Consider the following 26,495-nt stretch of genomic DNA (forward strand, 5'->3'; position numbering starts at 1 on the left):
ATATATATATATATATATATATATATATATATATATATATATATATAATTCAGGGAACAGAATTAGCCTGGTACTTAGATGGCACAGCTGTATAATTTTCCTCTTTGGCTGCACACCCCCATTTTCCTTGGGGCATCACAATTGGAAATGGCTATTTTTCATCTATGAACCTGGCTTCATCTGTTTCCTGATGAGGGCAGATGGCACACTAGCCTCGGGCTCACCAGAGTGCATAGCATGGGGGGAGTCCTGCTGCTTTAAATTTCTACCTCATATCTGATGCTTCGGACACACTTCCAGATCCTGGGTGCACCACATTTTCTTCTTGATTTTCTCTGCTGCCTTGGTCCCATTTGTATGCTGGGCATCATGTTCAGTCTCCCTGCCTGGCACTTCAATTCAACAATGGATCTAAATTCCCCATCTCCGTATCAGCCCACTCAATTATGGTCCTGACATCCTGCTAGCCTGTTGTCGGGGACTAGGGTCTGTGCCTCCCAATTCCCCAGCATCCTGTTATAAACCAGTGTAGGCCACTTAGAGAGGTTCCGTTGCCTCCCAATGACTGCCAACTGCAGGATGTCATCATGCCATCGCATCCACTGAATTATCCTTATTCTATTTGTCTTTCATAATTGAACATTAACAGTGTGCCAAGCACTGTGTGAAGCACTTTATAAACATTCATTATTTTAATTGTTACAACAATTCTGAGGCACATTATCCCACTAAAGAGAAGAAACACGTGCTTGGAGGCATTAAATAGCAAAGGTCCTGTGCTTGGTAAGGGTGAAAATTAGGATTGGACACAGTCCTTTCCTCTTCCCAAATCCATGATTATCACTTTGAGGCTAGGACATGCCATCTCAGAGTACATAACATCTCATTCAAGATCGATTGTAGGGATCAGTGTCAATCATTAGCTCATGACTCAGCCCTTCTGCTGTCTGGTCCTTCTGACTTCTCCCTTTGGCCAGGTCTTAAACTGCTAAACTCATAGGGTTACATGGACTCCAGACTTAAGTGCACTGTCTTGATCCTTAGTACCCATACAAACTCCCTTTCTACACTAATGGAACAATCTTCCATCTACTGTTCCTGTGACTATAATCTGGCCTTCTTTGACTCAAACTGGTTGACGGCCACCCAGGACCCAGTGCTGACAAGTTTTAGAATCATCATCATCATCACCATTAGTAACAGCATCATCCTCATCATTACTGCCACCAAGGCCACCCTCATTAATATCATCATCACTGTCATCATTTGGCCCCTGTAACATACAAAGACTCATGATGACCCAGCCTCCAAAGGTCTGTTTGATTGAAGACATACTGCATGGTAATAGGCAACTAAAAGTGGCAATACAAATCAACAAGGATAAATCTACTGGTGCATGTTACAGAATGGATTAAGCTAGAGCTTTGGGAGGAGAATTATCAGGAGGACTATGAGAGAAAACAAAAGATTAGTAACATGGGTGAAACCAGGGAATGCAAAAATTGGCATGATTTAGGTAAAAATATTTATGAAGAGTGTACAAGAAGAGGCTCAGATCTGTGTACAAGCATTAGAAATAGAGGAATCATGGTATTTTCAGTTGTTGGTAAAGAGATCAATTTGGTTATAGCGAAAAGTTTATATATAAGCATCTGGAGTCTGTGGCCAGTGTTCAGTTTGTAACAACAATAATGAGCTACAGATAAAGTGTGGAAAGTGACAGTAGGAAGATCATCTGGTTGGAAGTTTTTCCTCTGGTTCTGAACAAAAATAATGCAGAATAAATAACATCCAGAGCCAATAGTGAACAAAAGGCTTTTGTTTAATGCATGTTCTCACCAATATTTTGACATTGGCTATTCTTCGGACACTTATAGCTACCTTCCGTAGTGTATACTGCTTATTTTACCATATGCTAGGTATGATTATCAAAATGGCAAAGGAGAAAGGCTGAGAGACATATAAGAACTTATTTAGGGCTATCCAACTAGAGAGTGATGGAGCAGAGACTCTGTTGGAAGAAATCAAAAGATGAATATTATTTTTCAGGAGGAAATATGAGGAAGAGAAAGCTAAAGAATATTCCAAGTAAGCAGACAGTAGCCTTCTCAGTTTCAAAAGCATGTGGAAAGATATTCATATTAGGTATGGGCTTTGAAGTACTAAGATAAAAAATTTTTTATTAGTGAATTATAGTTATATGTAATATTGGGGTTCACTCTGACACAATTATACAATCATGAAATATAATTTGCTCCAATTCACTCCTCTGTACTTCCTCTTTCCCTCCCCTCCTCCTACACCTTGATCCCCTTTCTCTACTGGTTTCCTTTTACTTATTTATTGATTTTTAAAAAAAATTAATATTTTTTAGATATTGTGGAATTCACCATGGTGTATTTATATATGCACATAGGAGAGTTTCGTCACTTTTATTCCACTATTCTTCCTATTTCCGGTTCCTCCTCCGACCTTTCAATCTCTTTCTATTACGCCACTAATATCCCTATTTTTATAGAATCACCCACTTCTTTTCCCCTTATTTTGGTCCAACTTCCACATATGAGAGAAAACTTTCTACTTTGACTTTCTGAGTCTGGTCCACTTCACTCAGCATGATGTTCTCCAGTTTACCAGCCCATGCTATAATTTCATTCTTCTTAATGACTGTGTAAAGCTTCATTGTGTTTATATGCCACACTTTCTTTATCCATTCAGCTGAAAATTCCCAGCATGCTATTGTTTTAATCTGAGTTTTCTTCACCCACTTCTACCAGATGGTTATAATGACCTCTATCCCCAAGGCTAAACACAAAAACAAATTAGACAAAATATCTGTACTGTACTTTGTTATTAGAAATAAAAATGCCTGTGATTCGGTGCTTAAAAAAACAAAATTGGTGTCATCTTGGAACTATTTTGATTGTATCCGATTCTATGGTACACCATGATTGTTTTGTTTTTCTTTCACAAAGAAAGAGAAGGCAGAAAGAAAGCAAGTCTAGACAAAGAATTTTAATAACAACATAGTTACGCTGATTCTCTAGGGTGCTTTCTGGTGAGCACCGGAGAAGAGTTCAGAAGAAAGGAGAAAGGACCGAATCTATAAAGCAGCTGGATGTGGCTTGACAACTCCAGTCTGCCACAGTGGCTACCTTGAGTGGCCATTTCCCTTCAGGGTGACCCTCTTAAATTACAAGAAGGTGGCTGAGAGCATTCTGGGTGGATCTGCAGGCGGCTGCTATTCCCTTGCCCAATTTATCACACATGCCAGGAAAATGAGCCCTGGTTGTCATGCCACTCTTTCAAACGATAACAATTCAAAAGGGGTATGGGATGCATGTACATACAGACATGGAATAAGGGAGACTCCCGTGTTCCAAGGGAGTGATTATTGATACTTTCTAGGGGGAAAAATCCATGATCTGATTTTGAAGAGTTTGCTAAGGTTAATGTGAATTTTAAGTCAATATAAAAATGCATTTTAGATAAAAAATTCAATGCTTATTGTTTGACAACATTATGCTCAATATGTTCTAGAACTAATAAGCAATGTGTTGTGACTAGAACGAAGTGAGCAAGTTAAGGAGGAGGGATAGATTTGGGGGGGAACAGAGAGAAGTAGAACATAATTTATCACCCGCTCTTCTTTAAGCTATTGACAAGGCTATGTGCAAACAACAAGAGAAGAAAACAATTAATCGAGTGCTTAGAATAGCTATTTGTTCCTAATAGATGTTCTATAAAAATACATGAATCAAATTTTGTTAACAATGCAAATATTATAACATTAGCCTCGTACTAACATCTTATCAGACATGAACATTTAAACTATGATCCTTGACTTTAAAAGCTTGAAATAGGTTTAGGGACAAAAAAAAGATCTACAGTTACAACCACAAATGCACAAAACTAAGGACTCTAAATTAATATCAAAGAGTAAAAAAAAAAATCAGAGTTTTAAGTGTAAAATACACTTGTATTTGTTATAGAATATTGGACAGAAAGGAGACCCCTAATCTGTCTGCATGGTTGATCTCTTGGAAAGCATGGAGACCCAGGGACGAAGAAGAATTTGCAGGAGGGAGAGTTTAGAGGTTCCAGAGACGGTAGTGATTGGTGGCATGGGGAAAATGATAAGTCTACTATGTGAAGTGCAAACTGAAAGATTAGCTCATCAAATGGTGAAGTGTTTTTGTGGATTGTATTGGTTAGCATGAAAGAGAAAATAATGCATTTACTTAGGGGGAAAATCCTTTAGCTTTAAATTTCTTATCTATCATTTACTGAATATCAATCTTCAGGATAACACACCTAACCTTTCCCGGAATAGATAACTATTGCTTATAGAATTTGTTCTTCTTCCGTTCAAACTGTATGTTTGCACAAAGATTACCATAGCTCTTAAAAGTTTCACTCCATCCTTCAACCACTGGTCATGTTGAGTGGTAGAGGGATGCCCATCTAACCCAAGCTCTGCTAAATAGAGTACTTTCCATGGAATTTATGTTAAAATGAATTAATAAAGAGATGTTTTTCCTCTCACTGTGATAGGTTGTTTAAGTAGTGAAATTAGAGAGCTGTCAGTCACTACCTCCCAACTTTTTATTTAACAGTTAGAAGTAGCTGAGGAGTTCAAGTTCTAACCACTAGACTATTAGGGATGTAGCATAAAGGCAGATGTTCTGCAATGACAGAGAATAGAGGTAAAGACAGACAAGGGACCTACAGAGATACCCTAGTGGGAGTGAGGTTCCTGAGGTTTGCTGATTAAGATAAATTTGTCTATTTCCTGCCTGTGGTTTGTGTATTTGTACTTCTTAGTCTGTTTTGTTTTGCTATTACAATGTACACAAGGCTGAGTATTTTATTTAAAAAGTAGGTTTATTTCATTCACAATTCTGATGACATTGGCATCCTGACTGCATCACAACTGGACAGAGAATTAGGAAATTCTTGTGCAAAAGGGGCCAAGCAAGTGGGGTGGGCTCACTTTATCATCACATGCTCTTGTGATAACTAATTCAAACAGAGGGGACCTGATTCATTGCCTTGAGACAATATTGACCCACTCAGGAGGGTATAGCTCCTATGACCTAATTACCACTCACTAGGCTCCACTTCTTAGAGATCCCACTTCCTCAATACCACCACAAAGGGGACTAGGATTTTAGCTGATGGACTTATTTAAACCAGAGTCACTTCTGTTTGATTCTGTGTGATTCTTGTCTAAGTTAACACAAATTCTGCCTCTTGCCATCAAAAGAATTCCAGCCAACACGTTTGTAAAAGCAATGCCCTCACACCTCAGACAGAGAGAGCAATACCTGATCTAAATGGGCTTCTTGAGACCTAAATAAGTATAAATGAGGAACAAATAATTTACATTGTTATGGGAAGAAAAGTATAGGCATCTGGGTCTCTGTATGTAGAGTGTAGTACCTCTGATTAGAATGTAGATTGACTACATTAGAGGGCAAGTTGCGGTTGTTATTGACTGCTGATCCTATTTTGCTGGAAGATCCAAAAACATGTACATTCTGTTTTGAACTGGCAACTTCTTTCCATGATATTTACAAAGTCTGTATGTATATGTGAAAAAAATTTAAAAATTGGGAAAATGGAGCAACAACATCATTATTAGTCTCTATGCAGAACTCTCTTGTAAAGTGAGCAATAGCCTATCTCTTAGCCTCAATCACTAAATAAGGTCTCTACCTCTCTTCAAGTCTAATTGTTTGTACCACACAAAGAAAAAAAAACATATTGTAATGTGTAATAGTGAAAGGAGGCAAAGAATGGTAACTCAGCATTGAATGTCAAACCCTGCATTACCTGATCCAGGAGAGTCAAGAGGCTCTAAACAGACATGTGGTGACCCTGCCTACTAATACGCAATGTTCCATTTATTGGGGACTAAGATGCTTTCCCATCCTATTATTGTATTCTCCCAATAGGCAGGTGCAAGGAAGGATACGCTCCTGGGCCCATATCAAAGCCATTCTCTCCTGTCCATTTTCCTCATCTGTCATCTGTCCCTCTCCTGCTGACTTTACTTCTGCTTATTTTTAAGACCCAGTTTTATCATTTTACAAGTGAATGATAAATATTTCTAGCACTCCTATCCTCTCAGACAACAGAAGGACATCTATCATTGAGCATATAGTAGGTACTAAATAAAGTAAAGATTTCATCTTGTAGACCACATGACTCTAAGATACAGCTCAACAATTCCTTAAATGACATCTCCTTTACGGATTTTATTTCATTTCAGGTCACCCCAAAATAGTGTGGGATGCAAGATTTTTAGTTTTCCTTCCTCTATCCAATATGTCTAAAATAGCTATAACTATAGGCAGCAGGCAACATCATATCTTTATCTAGTTTACTGTTCTAGTCTGACTCAGAGAAAATTATGTAGCCAGAAAATTATGCAGCCAAGACACATAGTTCAGACTGTAATTATGATTATTATTAGCTATAATAATAGATCATTATAGCATCTGCTAGCAGCACCACCAGAACTCTGCCTGGTCCTCATTAATCTGGACCTCACTAATTTGCAATGTGTACTTACTTGAATGTGACTAGACCAAAGGCCTCCCCTATATGATCCCTAAGATTAATTGTTAATGCAATTCAAAAAATATTTGATAAAAGCCTGTGTGTCAAACACTGAAATAAGCTCTGGTATGATAATTAAAAGGTCTCTAGGCTATAAAGTCCTGTTTACCTGGATTGAAATCTTATAACCTCCACATTCATATTTGTGTGAAATTGGCTAAATCTCTCTTTTTATCATTAGTAAAATGGAATATAATAGCTGAATTTCTAGATTAGGAAAACTTGTGCAGTGTCTGTAACATAAGCCTATAATAAGCATTCGTAGCTATTGTTGTTGTCAATAATGATGAAGATGGGGTAAGCCAAAGAGTATATATTTAATGCAAACACATAAGGAACTGATTGCAGTATCATAGACTAAAATGCTGTAGTAGAAATATTTACATAGTGTTGTGGGATCACAAATGACTTTCCAATTAATTCTATCTGAAGAAGTTAGGAGAGTTGTTTATCTGAGCAAGTAACATTTTCCTGGTGTTCAAGGAGACAAGATGATTCCAGGTATAGTTGAGAACATGGATATTATAGAAAATGTAACAACCTGATATGGTTAAAGCAAGACTACAATAAAGACAGTATTTTGAATATATGAAAAAGGAAGAACTTATTGAACACATTAAGAGCATAAACATTTTTTTCAACATGTAATAATGTTTTTAAAAACCTTATTAGCATGATTTTAAAATCCTGTGAACTGGGTAATTGCACATCTTGTCTATTTATTAAGAGTTCTTTTCAACACTGGTAGCACTGCTAGCAATGAATGTGTGCTATTGTTTGCCTATGAAATAAGACAAGCATGCTGATTTGAATAGACTCATTACTCTAGATATGTTATTTCTGTATAATTTTTTTTTCCTATTCGTCCAAGTTGGTAAAGTTTACCTATTGGAATCATTCATTGTAGAGGACAGACAAATCATAAGTCACTTTGAATGAGTCATTTGTCTATTCTGTTGTCAGTCTATTCAACTTTGAAATGGGGACCATGGTGTACATCCAATCTTTCTGAAAGAGAGGGAAGAGTCTGGCATGGGTTCACTGTTAATGTTGTCATACACTCTTATATAGTCCCTTGAGAGGAGATTCCTTGCTGATTGATATTCATCTTCCTATCTCAGGGATTGACATGAAATTGGTGGTCCATAAATGACATTTGGAATGAATGGAAGTACTCTGTCCCGGAAATAGTATCCAACACTCCATGAATGTAAATTATTATTATGTTAAAAAAATACCACCAAAGCAGCCTTCTTTCTAGCACATTGGAAGAGGAAAGTTGCAAATATCCATAAAGGACCAAGATATCTTTGGAATGATTTATTATTTTCCATCAGCATAAAGTTTGTATGTTAGATAGAAAATGGTTATTTCCTTCCACATTTTCTCCTACAATGATTCAGTCTCCAAGGCACAGATGGTTCTATGGCCATCTGCCATTCCAGAGAAGATTGAAGAACTGCATCTTGACTGCTGCTGGTATATGTATGGTCAAAATCAGCTATTAAATGATCCCTGACGCCATGGAGTGAGGACAGCTGTCACAAACAAGGGAACTTAGAGTCAGAGCCAAATCTCCTCTACAGTTGTAATAAAGGAAAACAACAAAAACCCCAGCAAAATGATACCGTATTCACACTTTGGAAGACAGAAGCTTGGATGGCAGATATTAAGTGGAAAACCCTTCACTGATTCCTGCTGTATTTCGAGCCCTGAAACATACAGGCTCATATCCACGTTCAGCCTGATGGAAGGCAGCCACAAGTCCATCTCAAAAGTGGGAAGAGGAACGTGTATCGGGTTCAGAGGACTTGTGTAAGGTCTTACAAACTGTGACTGGCAGAGCCAATATTTAAATCATTGTCTTCTTCCTCCAAGTCCCTTGTGGCTTCTTCTTCAACAACTTTCCTAAAACATCTTTCTCAGAAATTAAAATTTATATGAGAGGACTGGGGATGTAGCTCAGTGATAGAGCATTTGCTAAGTGTGGCCAAGGCTCTGAGTTTGCCCCCACTCAAGAAAAAAAAAGTTTTATATGAATATTATATAAGTATTATCAAGCAATTGTTTTATGTGTGTGTATACATGTATATATTTTTCATATGCATGCATATATATGAAAGACACTTGCTCATTAAAATAAATTTGTGAGGGATTTAAAGTTTGACAGCTTTAATTAATATAATTTGCAACAAGATGATAAGAGTACAGAAAGCATGTTCCTTTAATATTTTTTTAATTATTATTTTTTCTTCATTTTTGAATCCTAGTGGAAATTTAAAGCTACTTATATTTGTTACTTTATGAACTCATCTCTTCATTAATTCAAACTATTTGTTTAGTGACTATTATTTAATCTAAATTCAGTATAAAAAAGATGGCTAAAATCAGGTTTGTATTAAAAGAAATTGAGCTAATCAATCAATAAAGGGAGGAAATTCACAATTAATGTTGGGTCCACTCTGATCCCACCCTCAAACAGTACATCTGGGTAGAAAACAATTAGACCAGTAATTATCACTGTGTGTAATTTGTGCTCTTCATTCATTCCATAAATATTTACAGAGCATTTGCTCTGGCTCAAGCACTGGACTAGACTGTAAGGATACCGGTGATCCATGAGTCAAGATATTTCCTGCCCTCATTATAGGACAGTTAAAAATTACAAAAATGAGTGTTCTAAAGGGATGAAGAGGAGAAGGAATAGAGGACAAGGAGTACTTAGATGAAGGGAGAAGAGTCTGGTCAAAAGGGTCTTGGTGAAGAGAGGATAAATTCATTCCTAAGAGATAAGATACAGCTGTTTCAACTGACATTCAACACTGATTTGGGGAGCCAAGAGGTAGACAGAATCCAGCTTTTCTCATATCAATAAGGAACTTGGACTTTCCTTACTGTTCAGTGGGAAATCACTAAGATATTTTTAGCAGGAAGATTGACATCTGATTAGTGTTTTCAAAAATCATTATCATCTATGGAAACTAGACTAGAGGTGTCCTGGAGTTGAAGAGGGTGATGAGAGAGGCAAAGTAGGGTCATTGTGAGAGGAAATGGTTGTTGGGCTAGAACAGCCAAAGAAGAAGTGGAGGAAAAATAGGTTAACTCAAGGGTATGCATTTTCAAAGTCTAGGAAAGATAACTTGTGGAAGGATTATTTAGAGAACAAAGGAAATGGAAAGGTACTGAAGGAAAAGGAAATGTCAAAAACGGCTCCCAGGTTTCTGACTTGAGCATGATGAGGATGTCATTGACTGAGTTTGGAAAGGAGCTAAGTTAGTGGAAGTGGAAGTTATATAAGCCTTTAGCTGGAATATCTAAATTGCCTGTGCATAAGTTGAGCAATGGTCGTTAAAGATGTCTCAGTGGATGTAATATTTAATGTATACCAGTAGAAGGAGTTTAAATAGGATATATGACTTATGCATCTGCATAGAGTATCCCTGAGACATAAGGGCCCCCATCTTGTCCTCTTGGAAGAGGACGTGGTTAGTGGACAGCAATGTGGCTTACTATGGCCCCTGGGGCAATAATAAGTAAAAGGGTGGAAGACACAGGGGTCAGGTGGAGGGTAGAGGTGTGGAGAGAAATGAACAATGACTTTGGTACCTTTGACGGGAGTCACATCAAAAAGAGCTTTTTAAACCATGCTACCAAGAATGGATTTTATCCTACTAGCAATGAGAAGATAATAAAGTTATTTAGCAAGAAAATGTATAGGCCCATCTAAATTTTTATAGAATCATTGTATATGCTTTATGGAAAATTAATTGACATGAACACAAGGATTCTAAATGTTTGTGTTCAAAATGGAGCACTTTGGGAAATGCTGGCCCCTTCTAGAACAAAATTAAGGGTAAAGCTTAGCATAATGGGAAATTAGCACAATTTTCATGGAAAGACTGTTCTAATAACAGTATTTCAAACAGGAGGAAGGATGCAGACCTGCAGTACAGGATAAGACAGAAATTATGATATCCTTGACTTTCCTCTGCCATTGTGCAGATCAGAGAAATCTGGCTGACTTTCATGGTAGAAGGCTGCCTAACCCAGGACTGAATAGAAAGCTTTCAGATCTCAATGGCTTCGCTTTCCCTCCTCCATCCTGAAAATTTCCTAAATTTCTTCTCCTACATTATTTCTTTGGAGAAAGGAGAGGATAGTCTCTACTTGACTACTTACCTCTCCCACTATGGTTATTTTTGGGTGAATATCTTGTTTTTCTTTTCTTTTCTTTTTTTTTTTTCTAGAATCCAGTGGCACTTAACCACTGAGCAACATACCCAGCCCCACATCCCACATCCCCAGTATGTATGTATGTATGTATATATGTATGTATATATATATGTGTGTGTGTGTGTGTATATATATATATATATATATATATTTAAGAAACAGTGTCTCGCTAAGTTGTTTAGGGCCTCACTAAATTGCTGAGGCTGGCTTTGAATTTGCAATCTTCCTGCCTGCCTCAGCTGCTAGGATTACAGGAGTGTGCCACCACACCACATTGGCTTTTGGGTGATTTTCTAAAGGTAAGATAGTATTACAAATTTACAGTGACTTTTGTAAGTAAACAGTACTTGAAATCCCTGTCAGGTGGCCTTCATCCACCAACATGTCATGACATATTCTGGAATATAAATATTTTAGAGGATATTTAATTTTAGAAGATATTTAATTTCACTTTGTCCATTCATTATGAAAATGTGAAATCTCCTGTGACCCTTCCTTCCTCAAAGGTAATAAAAGAAGGTTTATTTTAACAAACTAATCAGTTTGCTTCCAATAATGTGCCCTATTGTGTGTCTCTAACTAACCCACAGAATAAATGGGAGGCTTTGCAGGAGCATCACTGCAGCAAGCCCTCCTCCTCTGGAAAGGGGGGCGCTGGTAGTGTGGAGCCCGAGGCAAGAATTGTGAGTACATTTAATGGTGACATACCATTTTTAGACCCAATTATGTAAATTCATCCTGCAATATTGTGAGTGAGGGTTTGGTGAACATCTCTCCCACTCCCACCCACATATATACACACTCTGGGATTTACAGCAATTATGTCAATTGTCCTATTTATGGTACTTGACACATTTAATGTAAGAAAGGGACAATGCATCCTATTACCTCTTATTACAATGCAGATGGTGATGAATGGTATAATAGTGATGATAATTAAAATGTGTTGTGCATACTTAAAACATGAGATTCAAGGTTTGAAGAAGTGCCTATTATCTCAGCTCTTTTTCTTCTAAAGAAAGACTCAGTATCTTCCTCTGCTTGTCTGCGATTACTTAAGTGGTTCAGAAAAACACCCATATTACCTGGAGTTGATTCCTGTTTGCATCATTCTTTCTTTCCTTTGCTATTCTGTGTAGGGCCTCTGAATGCCCTAAAATCCTCTGTCTTCAGCTCCTGAGGCTGACAGTTCTTCAAGCAGAGGCCCCTGACCTCTAACATCTACAGAAGTCATTAGACTTAAATTGTCATAGAAACACTAAAGAGCAAAGTTAAGTTTCTGAATGTCAATTTTCTTTCTTTCTATTTTAATAGATTTGTTTTTGTTCTGTGACCAAGGCTTCTAAATCATAAATCAGATGCCCCAATTTTCTACAGAAGCCAAAGTGCCCTGGGTAACTTTCGATGAATCACTCAACCTTTTCTGAATTTTCCTGTCTTCCTCTACAAAAGAGGGAGGATGTTAACTTGGAATGATACCACATACAATGTGGTGGCAAAGAAGGCAACAAATCAAGAGTACATCTATGCAAACTGTATTATAATACAAAATATTACAGATACTTCATTCAATGGATTTCTTAGGAACACATAAGAAAAATTCATGTGAGTTTGGTACATTACAGGAAATATTGCATATAGACTTAAGGGACTGTTTTGCACTTTAAAACCATGTCATGAATGAAATGAACTCCATAAAGGAAGAAACTAACATTTAACTTTGCCAAGCCCAAAGTCACAAGGCTCTTCAATGGCTAATTCCATTGGAAGCTAGTGTTTAAACATCTGGAGAAAGACTGTACCAATATCTGTGTCTGCTTTTCTAAGTCTCTTCTATCTTTTCTGTTTGCCACAAGCCTTCGTACTTTCCATGACCATATCTAACCTAAACCATTTATTCTATTTTATTGAAAAAAAATAATAGTAAGAAAAATAGGATTTCCATAGCCACCTAGCTCCCTGTGACTCATCTGTATGTTTATATAGGCTTCTTTGACTTCTCCCATTTAAATTGCTATTTTTAAAACCTGATGTTATTCCCCGCGATTCTTTCACTGTGTATTCTCCTTTGTGCAGCCAACTACTTTTCTAACCAACAGGCCCCAGCATTGAAACAATAACACAGCTTCACTTTTTTTTTTTTTTTTGCCCTTTCAGCTTTTTCCCTTTTTCTCTACTGCCCTTTGCTACAAAATCTTCTAAGTATTGTCTAAGTTGTTTAAATCCCTTTATCCTTTCTCTCTGAAAGTATTCCCATCATTCACAACTATTAGACCTGTTTTTATTTTATGTTTTGCATTTTTTTTTTATTTTTTGGTACCAGGGATTGAATTCAGGGGCACTAGACCACTGAGCCACATCCCCAGCCTCATTTTGTATTTTATTTAGAGACAGGGTCTCACTGAGTTGCTTAGTGCCTCGCTTTTGCTGAGGCTGGCTTTGAACTCATGGTCCTCCTGCCTCAGCCTCCCAAGCTGCTGGGATCACAGGCGTGCCCCACCGCACCCAGGTAAAACCTGTTTTTATGAAAGTCAGGAATGGTATTAACATTGAAAAATTCAATCAACTTTCATGGAATGGCTTTTTTGTCTGTTTCATTCAGTGCTACATTCCAACCCACTAGAGCAAGTTCTAATGTATGGACTGTGCTAAGCAAACACATGGTGAATGAGTAAATGTGTATAATCAGGTGTAACTTTCAATCCAGTTTTCCCAGGTTCTTATCATATGCCATACGGGTGCTTAAATCTCCTCTAAGCCTTTGTTTTGTCATCTTTGAAATAGGGATAATAACAATGACCTATTATGCATGCTGTATAGAGAAAATAAAACAACACATGCACATGAATGGCAAACAGAAAATGCTTTGTTGTTACAGCCCTTCTTAAATGGTGCATTAAGTCTTATTTGTAGCAAGGCTGATTAGTAAAGTGGGAGATTCCTGAGTATGTTTCAGATGCTTAAAAAGTTTGCTTTGAGGATTAAACAACAAATTACATAAGAGTTTTCCTTGTTTGTTTGAGGTTAAAATTTCTTGATGAGGCTGGGACCTCCCAAACATAACTTGAACATATTGAGCAGGCAGGGGTCTCCAAGGTAAGACAATGGGAACTTTGCAGCATCATTATCTTGCGTGATTGCTAAATCTAGAAAAAATAAAACACATTGCCCATTAAGGCTTCCTGAGGGTGCAGTGAGGAAGTAAAGCCAGTAATTCATTCCAAATGGGTGATGACTGCTAACTGAGGTTTTGCTCATTTAACCATCTAAAAGGGTATTCTGTCAGTAATCCTTGTCATCAATGGCTTCATTGAAATTCCCTGGTCTTTAATTAGTGGAGTTGATGTGGCACCTTTCAGAGGTCAATGAGTATTACCAAAGCCCTTGACTAGTGATCTTTTCATCTCTAAAGGCAACATAAAATATCAATGCTCAGTTTTCTTACATATTAACTTATTTACATCTCCCTTACCTGATATTTCCTTATTGAATATTTCTTGAAGATACTGATGGTCACGATCTATTTATTTAAATGATAATACCTGTGGTGTTCCTGTAAAAGTGTTAGGACCCAGAAGTGAAGCTTGGAGATGAATAAATAAACACAGAATCTTCGAAGTGTGGCAAGTTTGGGGGTCATTGTTTATCTCCCTATTTTTAATGTCTTTGGGAAGGTCGAAGCAAGGATGACAGAATCAAAAAACATGGGCATACTCTACTTTTTTATGAGTAGGTAGAATATGAACCAACTTTTTTGTAAGCTTTTTTTAGTTGTTGATAGATCTTTATGTGATTTATCTAGCTGTAGCTCTGAGAATCAAACCCAGTGCCTCACACATGGCAGGCAAGTGCACTACCGCTAAGCCACTGAGCCAGCCCCAGCCTCAGCCCTGAACTGACTTATAATACGAGTTCTTTATCAAGTCTATTTTTCTCATGTTCATATATACACTTATGCATGCACATTGAAAACACAAATATCTCCATATTGTATGAATATTTTATGCATGCACACTTATCTGCTTTTAAGTGTGCATATACATACACATAAACACATGCTAAAACACATATGTTATACCCACTGGCGTCCAGAAACTTATGCAGTCATGGATACCCATGAAAGACATGCATTCATGAAAAATGCACATAATTTATACATGCTCATTGCACATTTAAGCATATATGTACATAAATATAGATACACACATGTCTAGTAAAAGAAGAAAAACAGTTATAATTAGATCTTTATTTTAAGTGGTGTGAGTACTTTAAAATGGAACTTCCATTTATTTATTCATTTTCCATTCTAGACACATTGATGGATTTGGGATATGCAACTATTATAGGATTTTATTTTAACCATATCAATATGTTTCCCGGATATTACCTCATAGAGTATAAATAATCAATAAATGTTTGATGTGTGAGAGACTGAATGGATGGGTAAATAAATGAAGGAATATGAGCAAGAGAGAGTGAATGACTGTGTATAATAGAGAGCTCACTTCTGCAGTGCTTTGATCAGTTTGAGTGAAGAGGTGAGGAAAGATGGGGTGGGGAAGAATGCAAACAAGATGGACTGAATTTCAGAGTATAGGGAGAATGCAAGTGTTGGCTATATTCCCATACGGCTATTAAATGAATAAATCTGTTTAATTGTGGAGTCCATAACCATTGGTCATTTCCTCTTTATGATATCATGTTTAGAAATGTAACCAACCCCAATCTTGTTATCTATATTTCTTGTCAGGGATAAAATAGAAAGACTTATGGAATTCAGTTATACCCATGCCCAAATGTATCAGTAATCTATTGCTGTGTAACAAACTACCCCTTAACCTAGTGACTGAAAGTGATTGTGATTCATCATTTCTCACAATTTAGATGGTTGGTTGGATTGGTTTTACCTGGGATCACTCATTAGTGGGGACAGAAGGTTTGAGACATACATACCTACATGTCTAACAATGAGTACAGATTCTCAGCTGGGGCTCCTTAGATTTTTCTTCGATCCTTCCATCTTCCAGAGTTCTATTCTTTCTTTTGTGATGGTCTTGGAAAAACTTTCTCACAGAGCAAACAAAGCAGACAAAGGTGACCTCAGTCTTTGGCTCTGAAACTATCAGTAAATCCATTTGTCACTTTGTACTAGTCAAAGCAATTCACAAAGCAAACCCAATTCAAAGTGTGGAGAAATGGGTTTTATATTCCCATAGGAGGAGATGCAACTAACTGTTGGTCACTTTAAATTTATATGCCACATTTTTCCTTATATCTATACTTTCTTTATGCAGTCTGGGAATTTCTGGACCTCCACATGTGAGTTCCCATTTATCCTTAATGCATGCACACTTGTCAAGGTTGTTTGATAGAAATGGAAAACTGTGGCCAAAAAAAAAGAGCGCTTCCATCTTCTACAGGAGGATGGATGCTTAACTGATTCTCTTTGCCATGGTAGTGATCTGGTGGCCAAGGGATCCAGGTGCGCTCATTGTGAAAATGGTATTTGTCACTAGGACAGGTGTCCATTAGAAACTGGAGTAAAGCCATGAACTCATTTGTTAGAGCTCCCAAAGGAGCCTTCACTGGTAATGAGTTCTATGCTCAAGAGGCAAAGGTTAGTGTGAATAAAAGACTTCCTGGACACAGAAAGAACCAACTGGGTAAGTGTCAGTGTGTGTGTGTGGGGGGGTGTCTATGCTTTAGACCAAAGTAACTATGAAAAACATATAAATTACCTCAATCACTTTAGTTGCTCTTTTACATGTTGAGATGCTCTTCCACATATGTAACCTGGGAATACATTTGTTATTTTATTTTAATTTTCGTAATTACCATAACTTATTTCCTTTATTTATTTATCTATTTATTTATTTATTTATGTCCTGGGGATTGAACTCAGGGTCATCCAGCCACTGAGCCATGTCCCCAGCCCTGTTTTGTATTTTACTTAGAGACAGGATTTTGCTGAGTTGCTTAATGCCTTGCTGTTGCTGAGGCTGGCTTTGAACTAGCTTTAGTGATCCTCTTGCCTCAGCCTCCTGGGCCACTAGGACTGCAGGCATGTGCCATTGCACTTAGCTTACTTTCTGTAATATTAAGTCTAAAATATATCTCCCTCTTTTGAACTTCTACTGTGAAATATAGAAACTTATTTTGAGATACTCACAGCATACTGCTTTATATTATTATTCTGTCTAGGTATCTGTTCCCCAATTCATTGTCAGTGTAGGGAGTGGTCCTCTTCTTCATCCACTCATTCTCTTCACTGCCATCATGATCACTGTGGGTACTAACCAAGCAGCACTACTAGACACCTTACACACACTGTATCTTGTTCTCAGAAAACACTAGAGGGATAGCTTCTGCCTAAATACATTTAATAAAGACAAAACTAAGACTCACATTTACCAACTTGCCCAATGTTCTGTCACTAGTAGATAAAGAGTATGATTCATGTCAAAGTGATCTTTCTGTATCCCACTATAACTAATCTGTATTCCATTATACCTAGGCACACAGGTGAGAAACATAGGCATTGAAGTATAGATTTATATATTTTTATACACACATATATATTAGAATGAATGTCCATGTATGCATGCAATGTTACTCAGGGACTTTACTCATTATACTCATTAAATATCTACTTGTATTTTTTTTAGGTTATATGAAAGTGCTTCATGAGTTTATATAAGGAGTTTGAGCATCACTGGACTTTGGTATCCATATGCTGTCTTGTATTAATCCCCTGCAGATAAGAATTAATAACTGAATATTTATTTAATCTGATAAAAGAAGCTGTTAAAGTGAATAAAACAAGTCTACAAGTAAAAACATGAACACATTTTAGAAACTTCAGATAAACAAAACAAATGCCATGAACTTATCATTTATGTAATGTTCTGAAACAAAATGATTCTATATTTTTTGTGGATACTCAAAAAGAAAATAAAACAGAATTTAAGAGAGGTTCAACTTTACATTTAAAAATATATCTTGAAGCAAATATTTAAAATGTAAAGGTTGTGGGTAGCGTACATCATATTACATTTAATTTTATGATGCTTTAGAATAATTGCTAATCTATAATTTCCATAATGGAAGGTAAAATGTATTCTAGATTTAAGACGACAATGAAATTCTTAACACAACTGTATTTTATAATCACACAATATCACATCACATAGTGTATTACAATCATTACACCTTACTTTGCTGGTCATTTCACTACTGAAAGGAGTGTCTGCCATTTTTCCATGGTTTATCCTATTAAGAAAAGAATGATATGGACTCAAAGAAAGGAAGGCAGAGTAATTATGAGTTCAAAAGATCTGCATTGAATCCTATTGATTTCAGGAAAGTCAGTTATCGATCCTAGGACTAAATATTTTACCAATAAGATAGATATCATGATAGTATTGAACTCCAAGGGTCGTTTAAGTATTAAGCAAGAATTCATGCATAAGAAAAATATTATTAAACACCTGTTATATAATAGGTACATTATGTCCCTACTACTTTGAGTAAACAGGAAAAAAATGGATTCCCTTATCACAGAGAACTTAAATTCTGGTGGAGGACATATAATACAATTATTAGCATAATATCCAGTCGGATAAGTCTTTATGTGTAAGCCTCTGTTTTTGTTACTTTCAGATCACATCTTACCTTATTTATTCTTTAAATGTTAATTCTTCTTCAGAGAAGTTCATTTGAACATTTAAAATTGTTCAAATTTCTTCAGTGTAAGATTTCTTCCTTCCACTTTTTAAAAATTAATACATTTTATTAGTGCATTGTAAGTATACATAATAGGTAGACTTATTATATCATATTCATAAATGCCCATGATTTTATCAATCTTGTTCCCCAGGACCTTCCTTTTCCTCCCTTCCTCCCTCTCCAGATCTTCTTTACCACAAAGAAACACCCATACTAAAATAAAAATAAAAAATAAAAATAATAATAATAATAATAATAATAATATAGAATTCAATAAAGAAGAATCAACAAAGCAAAGTGACTTTCTTTTCAAACATTTTTCTTATTATAATATTATATTTATTATCTTGATTACTTATTAATTTACATATTCATAAACATATGCCATATATACTACATAAGGACAGAAACCATCGCTTTTGCTGTTTGCATTGCATCTCTGACCCGACAGTGAGGCACCTAAGATGATAGAAATTAATGAGATCAGTTTTTATTATGGAAGACATTTCCCCATTTTCTTCTCTTGTCTTAAAAGTATTCCATCTTCAAGATGCTGTAGAATTGAATTCTGTAAATTTTTACTAATTCTCTCAATGCAACCCAAAAACCAGGCAAAAGTAAAGGGTGAACAACAAGCAAAGATAGACCTAGATTATTTTTTTAATAGTAGAAAAAAAACCTTGAATACATATAGAGAAAATATCATGATCAATTCGTTTTATTCAATTAAAGACCTGTAGGCCAAAATTATCTCCCTGCTGTTCTAAGAAGAGATTCTTCAGTGCAGTAGTGATTTTTGATATATGAGAAAATGTTGAACTGACTTTCATCCAGCATATAGAGAAACATATCATAGCACTGGTCACTACTGCTAGTGAGAGAAAGATCCCCATCAACAATCACATACACACTTGAATCTCATAGTGAATGACATATATGGTTTCCATGAGGAAGAATGAGGGCTTTATAATTACTATTATGATTTTGAATGTGTCTGCTTAGAATGTCCATCACTGAGTTTTTGGATTTGGCTTGGGCATTTGAGATGAGAGGGATATGTTATGGCATGTGTTTATGAATATGTAAATAAATTTCATGCCTGAGTTTCTATATGTCTGGGTTCTGAGTATATGCACAAGTTCATGAATATATGGAGCTATCTCTCTGTGCACAGTTATTACACAAATGTATTAATATAAGTGTGGTAAGTTTAAGAATGAACATATGAATGTGTGTAATTGGGTATGGCTATTATTTGATTTTTTGCTTTGACTTTACAAGAATGAGAAATTAGGGGATATCACACAAGAAGAGAATAGATGTCTATTCACCCACTGTTGATTCCTATTAAGACAGTTCTATTCCATTATACATATATTTGAGGGTATTTTTAATAGCAATCCCAAAGTAAGCAAATAAATTTAAAGTTGATACTTCATCTCCTACTATTTGTAGACCCTCAAAAAAATATATAGGATTTGGGAAAAATGTGCTGCTACTTGAATATTCTCATAATTTTACTTTCTGGCCCTGCACACATTTGTGGAATAAAAAGATCTAGTGCTGTTCTTTTATATTATTGATTAGAATGCGTTTTTTTAATTAAAGGCAAATAAACATGTTTCTATTGTGACATGGGAAATAAACCACAATGGCACAGTCACTGAGACACAGAATGTTAAATACTAGAAAATGAGGGACTCAGACCACTCTATGCCTATTGGTCCTGCTCAGCAGAATGCAAATCAGGAAGCTACTTAATCTAAAGCATTGCTCTTAATTTTACATCTAGATATGTGTGCCTTTACAGCTCCAAATGCATTTGCAAAATTAAAAGCATAATTTATCTCCAAAAAGCAATAATCCATCAGCCTAGTGATTTAGTCTTGATGAGAAACTGGCTCTAAACAATGTTCATTTGCTGTGGGTCTGGTCTCAGGAACAGCAGTGGGGCAGTCATCTCCATTATCCAGGATGGGTTATGGAGATGTAAGTCAGCTTTCTCTCTTTCATACAAATAAAGGTAACTGAGTCAAACTGATCCTTTCCCCCTCCTTCACTTCACATCATCAGCCAAGTGGTTAAAAATATATGAACTACCAGAAATAGTAGTGAAAGCCACTGGGAACCACTGGGAATGGCAGATATTTTCTTCCAAGTGAATAACCAGATACAGCCTTTTTGTGCTGTGAACACCCAAATGGAAATGCAAAGTCACTGATGAATTTTAGTTGCAGTAGCACCTACCAGAGGTTCTACAAACAGCCTGAAGACCTCGGTGCAGCACCAAGAATAGATGGGAATTTTAGTCCTATGAAGTGGTGTGTCAATATCTACATCAGAGGGCACAGGTGCAAGACCAGAGCTGGGAGTAGATAATGCTTAACAGGCAGGAGCTTACTGCAGAAAATGTTGACTGGATAACATTTCCCTGTCACTGAAACTTTTTAATCATCCTCATCATCACTCCAGTCCTTCCCAAGGTACCTTGGTATACTGATTGTGTGTTTCACTCACACATACAGCATAGGGTTTGTTCAAATACATTGAGTGTGTTTGTTGATTTATCTTATTGGTATTTTACAGTTAAAACAGATTACTAGCAATCTCTGAGAAAAGAAATAAAAGTGTATTTACCCAAGACATTTAAACAAGTTAAGAAACAGTCGTACTTAGAAAGTAGATTTACTGGTTCATGTGTGCTACTTCTATTAACATAGGAACCAATCTCACAATGGGTGTGGCTATGAATTAGAGACAATGGGCAGGTGATTATACAGTATGGAATTATGAATGAAGGTTGTGCTATGTACTATCTCTGATGATGTTTTATGACTGAGACATTAATAATACTGGGTGAGAATCAATTCAGGTTAAAGTGATCACAGCTGTTGCTTTAGAACTGTAGGATAATCTTCATCTAATATAAAAATAGCTGACTTTATTGATGTTAGTATATTACTTTTAAAATAAAATTTTAAAAAAATCAATGCCAATGGTGCACTCCCATAGTTGATGAGCCAACTGGGGAACAGATGATTGAGATTATTTTATTAGTTTGGGCTTTTCCCCCTCTTTAGGCTCTACTTTAGTTGCCATTGTTTTAAGTTAACATGAGTCTGTTTCTTTTCTTAGTGGCACATAGATTTCCACACTTCACAAAGTGTAGTCTAATGGGCAATCAGAAGTTAAAGGTTTTTGTTGCCAACTTTGTTGGCAGCAAAAAATTTATTGCAACAAATTTCCAATAGCAAAAGGGGACACACCCTGACCTACTTGGGAGAGTACCTATAGATGTTTCAGATTTGGAAAGGATATCTTGCATCTATTGAGCTGCTGAACTTGCTGAAAATTGATTGTTATCCTAGCAGGTGAATCATTTAAGCACACACAGCCTTGCAGAATTTGTTGTTCCTCATGTTTTATTGCTACTTATGGCACATAGATATTTTTTTTGTTCTGTTTTATTTTTAATCAACACTTGACACTAAACTCTGTTTTTTCCTGCAAACTCAACATCAGTTTATTTCATTATTTCAAAGACAGTCCCCCCGCCCCCCCCACACACACACATGTGTTTCAGGCCTTCTGCAAGCAATAGACTGGTGTAAGCACAGTAAGGCAGACTTGAAAGCTGAGTAAAAGCAAATAAACTGGCAAATTCTGAAAGTGAACAGGGCCAGAAGTCATGTCCAGGAAGGTCATCCAAGAGATAAAGAAAGGCAAACTAACAAAGAACAGTCAGTGAAAAACACCAGCAGAAATATCTGCTCAAATGAGGATACTAGTGGATAATGCAGACAGAGGATGGCATTGAAACTCAGATGACAAATCAAGGTCTGCCTTGACTACCAAATATAATATTCATATTATCCAGATGAGAAGATAACCATAATTTGATGGTGTGTGCATGATTTAGCATGTGGTTATGACCTATTATAACTTGCAATTGAAATGCTACTTGCTCTATGGCACTCAGCTGGACAGTACATATGGTCCAAAATTTTGACCTGTATTTATAAGGACCCATTTTTCACTGTGGGTGTACAGGATTGGAATATCTCGTGCCTTTAAGACACTTGAAGGCTTATCATCATTTGTAAACAACTAGCTGAAGAGGCAAAAAAGCATGAGGAAGTTTATCCTGCTGATAAAAAGCCTACAAATATTCATAGCACATGCCATTTTTGCTTCCATTCTATTGATAATAACTAGTCACATGATTATACTCCAATGCAGAGGTTTCCAAGAGTATATAAAATATGACTGAACTGTTGTCTCCAGAGATGGTTCTATGCTTTAGAAAACTAAGGAATGGTCACAAAGAGGTATTAGGCCTAGAACCTTCAAATTTTACCTTAAAATGAAAATGACTATTTGAAAATGTTATTAATTTAATATCTGCATAGACATGCTGAAAACTTACTGATGTCTATATAGGACTTATAGAGAGAATAATAGATAAATGGAATAATAGCAAAGTAAAAACTTCTGCACAGCTAAGGTAACAACCAAGAGAGACAGCCTACAGAATGGAAGAGAGCACATCTGGTGAGAGGCAAATTCCACAGGGCGTGGTGTTACATGTCTATAATCCCAGCAATTCAGGAGGCTGAGGCCAGCCTCATTAATTTTGCAAGACCTTAGCAATTGAGATCCTGTCTCAAAATATAGAAATAAAAAGGGTATATGGTACAGTGGCCAAGCACCCCTGGTTTCAATCTCCAGTACCCCACAAGAGAGGCAAATACCCCAATATATAAATCAAGCAACCCAATAAGAAGAAAACAAATAATCCTATTTTTAAAAGGGCAAAAGATCTGAACAGACAATTCTCAAGAGAAGGCAGAAATGCCCTAAAGGTATATGTAAAAATACTCAGAATTACTAATTTTTTGTTTGTTTGTTTTTTAGAGACAATACAGGATTTGTTGGTGTGTGTGTGATTTTAAGAAGGTTAGAGCACAGTGGAAACCCTCTTGAATGCAGGGCCTGCCACTTATCCAAGGGACCACGATTGAGGATATATTTGACCCCACCACCATCAGGAATGAGCCACTTCTCAGCCACATGTCTTCAAATTTATCAGCATTAAATTTGGTGAAGCCCCACTTCTTTGAGATGTGGATCTTCCAGAGGCCAGGGAACTTGAACTTGGCCCTGCATAGGGCCTCAGTCACATGTCCCTTGTTCTGTAGCTTGGTGCAGATGGACATGATGACTTGGCCAATGTGAACCCTGACCACTGTGCCCTGGGGTTTCCCAAAGGCATCCCTGCATACCTGTTTGGAGCTGTCAGCCCCAGCACAGGACAAATCTTATTGATATGGATGACATACAAAGGGTGGAGCTGCACTCGGATATGAAAGCCATCTTTGGCCCAAATACGAGCAGCCTCCAAGGCTTCAGAGGATAGCTGCTCATATTCATCAGACACTATGTGGCCACAGAGTGGGATAATGAAATATCACCAGCTTCAGTTAGAATGGCTATTCTTACCAACAGTATGTTAGTGTTCACTTTTCTTCACATTCTCACCGCCATGTTCTCTTTTGTCTTTTTGACAAGAAAGTACATTTGTAGATCCATTACGGAAAACAATATAGACATGCCTCAAACAACAAATGCAATAAAATAAAACTACTGTATGACCTAGCAGTCCAACTGTTGGATAAATATCTAAAAGACATGAAATTGGTCTATTGAAGCGATATCTGCATCTTATGTTCATTATAGTGTTATTCACAATAGCCAAGACATGCAATCAAACTAAGTGTCCATTATCAAATGAATGGATAGAGAAATGTGATACACACATTTACACACACACACACTATAATATTGTTGGATATTGAAAGGAAGGACATCTTTGTTGTCATGGGATCTACATGATTGTAGCTTCTGGACAAAAATAAAATAAAAGAATGTGTATATATATATATATATATATATATATATATATATTTAAAATGTCAATAAAATAAGAGTGCAATGACCTCTTTGTACACATATTAAATCTCTGCATGCAATATAATTGTCCAGTTATTCCAGGTGCCATCAAGAAGTAAAAGTGACTCAGTGTCCACATTCGGGGACAATGGTCTAAGGCAAGCCTATGTTCTCCTTCCTTAATGGCCTCCTGACTCCATTTTTAAAAGCTCTTTCAATGATGCTTTTATGATGCTTTTTCTTTTATTTTTACAGCCACATTTGAAACAGACTATATTTGGGGTCTCCTCTCCCCTGAAATTTGGAGGATACAATTGCTGGCCACAGGAAGTCACCTCCTTTTGATATGATGAGGGAACTTCAGGAACTCAGAAGGAGGCAAAACCTATAAAAATTCCTTTGGGCCACAAAGACTCCAAAGGAGGTGAAACCTGTGAAATGTCTGTGTTTTGTCCTGATGCACTCATTTCCCCCTTTAAAAGCTTTCCTGGTCCCAGAGCTTTTCAGAGATGGAACTTTTGAAGCAATTAAGTTTCTTCCATCTTCCTTCAAAGCTGGCTTTGAATAAAACCTATTTTCCTCCAATTTGACTCTGAATATTCCTGGAACAGTGAATGTCATGGCCCAGCCTCTATCCTCCCAGGTGGTATTAGAGCTGCCAGGGGGTATTAAACACATTTGATGCTATATTCTATCCTGCCACATAACCTAGTCACCTAGTTAAATGTCAGAATCCACCAGAATCCTGAAGAGGCAAGAAACAGACTGCCCTTTAGAGAATCTGGTGAGAGCATGGGGGCCCAAAGCCCCTCGACTTGTGGCCAGGGGAACTGATTGCAGATTTCTGGCCTCCAGAACTAGGTGGAAATAAATTTCTGTTGTGGTAATTTGTTACAACATACACAGAAAACAAATATATGCTGTATATTAGAGGAGAACAAATCTGGTTGGACATTTGGCTAGATATGCTATAAAAATATCAAGCCCAACCTCATCAGATCACTGCAGGATTAAATGAGGTAATTCATGTAAAGAACATAGCATAGTAAGAATTCAATTTTCAGGTGACTGGTTAAATGCAAATAAACGTCTAAAGTTTGCAAGTGATTTAAATATAAATAAGAGTGGCTGATCATACAGTCACTTGCATTCTGAGGTTATTTCTTGGATATAGGAGGAAAGGGTGGAATTACAGTATTCTGTAATTGGCCAAATGCCCATGAGAGCCTGTAGCAAATGTTTATGCCATCAGTAATGGGTGGGAAAGAGAGGGGAGGGAAAGCATTGAGAATTGCTGATCTAAATGGAAGTTTTGCGAGTAAGTACAAATCAAATAAGCCACTAACTGTGGTTTTAAAGCACTTTAGGAGATTTAAAGGGTTACATTTCTTCTTTCAACTCCTTTTCTTCTCTTCTCCTTCTTTTTTCCTTTTCAACAAACATATTATTTGTCCATGAAGACATAGGTAGCTTGAGAAAATTACAGAAAGAAGGTGAGAGGTTGAAATTCCCTTCAGTTATCTCTGTTCTTCATTTGCAGTTCTAATAGCAAACCAGGGAATGAATTGAAAGCAATGCTTTCAGGTGAAGATCTGTGTTATGTGTGTATTACAGTCATCTCATCTTTTCACGCATGGATATTCACAAGTCATTCAACGTACTGTACCTCAGAAACTCTCTAAAAATATTTACCTCAATAATATACGCATTAAAAAAAAAAACAACAAAAAACAGCTCAACTTTCTTTTGCAGTATTAACATGTGTGCGTGATTACTGGCTGAAATCTGTAACATTAATCAGGAGACTTCAATTCCCATAGCATGATGATTTTTAGCACCTTTGTCCTTTCTTTATCCCCAAAGGTTTTGTATTCTGTGTGCATACACATAGTTACCTAATCTACCTAAACACAAATAACGATACAATAATATACACCACATATATCACCAAACTGCATTTTATT

General features: G+C 36.6%; 1 pseudogene; it reads right to left on the reverse strand.

The window, feature by feature from the left end:
* Positions 1 to 1,126: 1,126 nt before the first annotated feature.
* LOC107152222 lies at positions 1,127 to 24,126 on the reverse strand (annotated as a pseudogene).
* Between the last annotated feature and the right edge of the window lie 2,369 nt (positions 24,127 to 26,495).

Source organism: Marmota marmota, unplaced genomic scaffold, assembly GCF_001458135.2.
Source record: "Marmota marmota marmota unplaced genomic scaffold, marMar, whole genome shotgun sequence".
Classification (NCBI taxonomy): domain Eukaryota; kingdom Metazoa; phylum Chordata; class Mammalia; order Rodentia; family Sciuridae; genus Marmota; species Marmota marmota.